This window comes from Rattus rattus, chromosome 1, assembly GCF_011064425.1.
Source record: "Rattus rattus isolate New Zealand chromosome 1, Rrattus_CSIRO_v1, whole genome shotgun sequence".
Taxonomy (NCBI): Eukaryota; Metazoa; Chordata; class Mammalia; order Rodentia; family Muridae; genus Rattus; species Rattus rattus.
Genome location: NC_046154.1, coordinates 3,899,083 through 3,900,915, shown reverse-complemented (window position 1 = coordinate 3,900,915; position 1,833 = coordinate 3,899,083).

The following is a 1,833-nucleotide window of genomic DNA, read 5'->3' as shown; positions in this document are numbered from 1 at the left end:
ATAGTCTCAATATTTCCCCACTGGTGTTTTTCCACTAACACCGAGCCTAATGCTGTGTGTACTCAGGTGTACAAAATCAAGTTTCTCTGTCCTATAAAAACTAAGTGTATGAGGCCGCCGAGACGGCTCAGAGGGTAAAGGCGCTTACTGCCGGACCTGACAACCTGGATTCAGAGCATGCCACTCCAACCTTTGCTCCATCATTCCAGCCCCTTCTCCAAGCCCCTCCCTCTTCCCCTTTTCATTCAGAACCCTTGGGATTCTCAGGCCCATCTGGGTAATCAGAACAGTCTTCCCATCTCAAGATCCTTGTCTTAATCAGCCTTCCAAGTTCTTTTCTCACCTGATGTTCACAGGTTCTGAGACTTTAGACGTGGACACACAGGGCACCATTACTCAGCCTACGGCAGGAGGGTGGCATGTTATTTCACAACAAAATGCCCTCTAATGCCATCTAGTTAGCCTGAAATTTAAGCCCAGGACTCTGAAGTTAAGTTGTCATTTTCCGTGTGTGTGTGTGTGTGTGTGTGTGTGTGTGTGTGTGTGTGTGTGTGTGTGTGAGTATGATAGGGTTCACTATGTAGCACTAGATGGTCCAAATATGGCTATGTAGACTAATCTGGTCATCTGCCTCTGCTTCCTGATTTCTAGGATTAAAAGCACATACTGAGCTGGAGAGATGGCTCAGAGGTTATGAGCACCGACTGCCCTTCCAGAGGTCCTGAGTTCAAATCCCAGCAACCACATGGTGGCTCACAACCATCTGTAATGGGATCCGATGTCCTCTTCTGGTGTGCATGAAGACAGCAACAGTGCACTCGCATACATAAAATAAATGCTTCTTTTAAAAAAATAAACATAAAAATAAACAAATAAGTCTATTATAAATAAATAATGAAGGGGTTGGGGATTTAGCTCAGTGGTAGAGCGCTTGCCTAGCAAGCGCAAGGCCCTGGGTTCGGTCCCCAGCTCCGAAAAAAAGAAAAAAGAAAAAAAAATAATGAATAAAGGCAGTTGCCGCCATGTCTGGCCTAGACAGACACTTTTAAATACACCCAAAACGTTATTATTAAAGTCATAGGTGATGTTTCAGAATTGCAAGTCAGTGTCACCACCTAGAAATGGCTGCTATTACTTTCGGCTAGCATATACGTACACAGAAGCACTGAGGGAGACAGACAGACAGAGCAGCGCTGCGGGAGCTACTCCATACAGTTGTAATTGCACATGCTGTGTCTGACTCTTTTTTTTTTTTTTAAACCAAAAGTAGAAAATGTACTTTTACTTGAACTTAACCAGGAAAAGAAATGAGTAAAACTGCAGCAAATGAGCTCAGGCTGAATTATCTCCTCACCTCCAAAAGCAGTCGCTCTTAAAAGACCTCTCTTGAATTTAGAAAAACGCTTTTGATTAAGAGAAGGGATTTAACCGGCATGTTTCAGTTTTAAACACTATTAATTGCCTCTGCACTGTGAAAGAAAATGTGATTAGTGCCGTCGTCCCTGCACCCTCCTCTCCTCCCCAGAGTATGTTGCCAACGTTGTTTTTATTTTATCAAGATTTATAATATTTACATTTTGTTCTGCAACTAAAATTCCCACAGTTTAATCTTAACCTAAATGGAATTAACATCCCTGCCAGCCCTTTTCTACAGCAATTCCTCCCTTCAGTTGTGGTTCTGATTAATTTCTTGGCTGACTGGATTTTTGTCTTAAAAAAAAAAAAAAACAAAAACAAAACCCACAAGGTTTCATGTATCCCAGGCTGGCCTCGAACTCTCTGTGTAGCCTAGGATGGTCTTGACCTCCGGACCCTCCCGAGGGCTGGGATTGC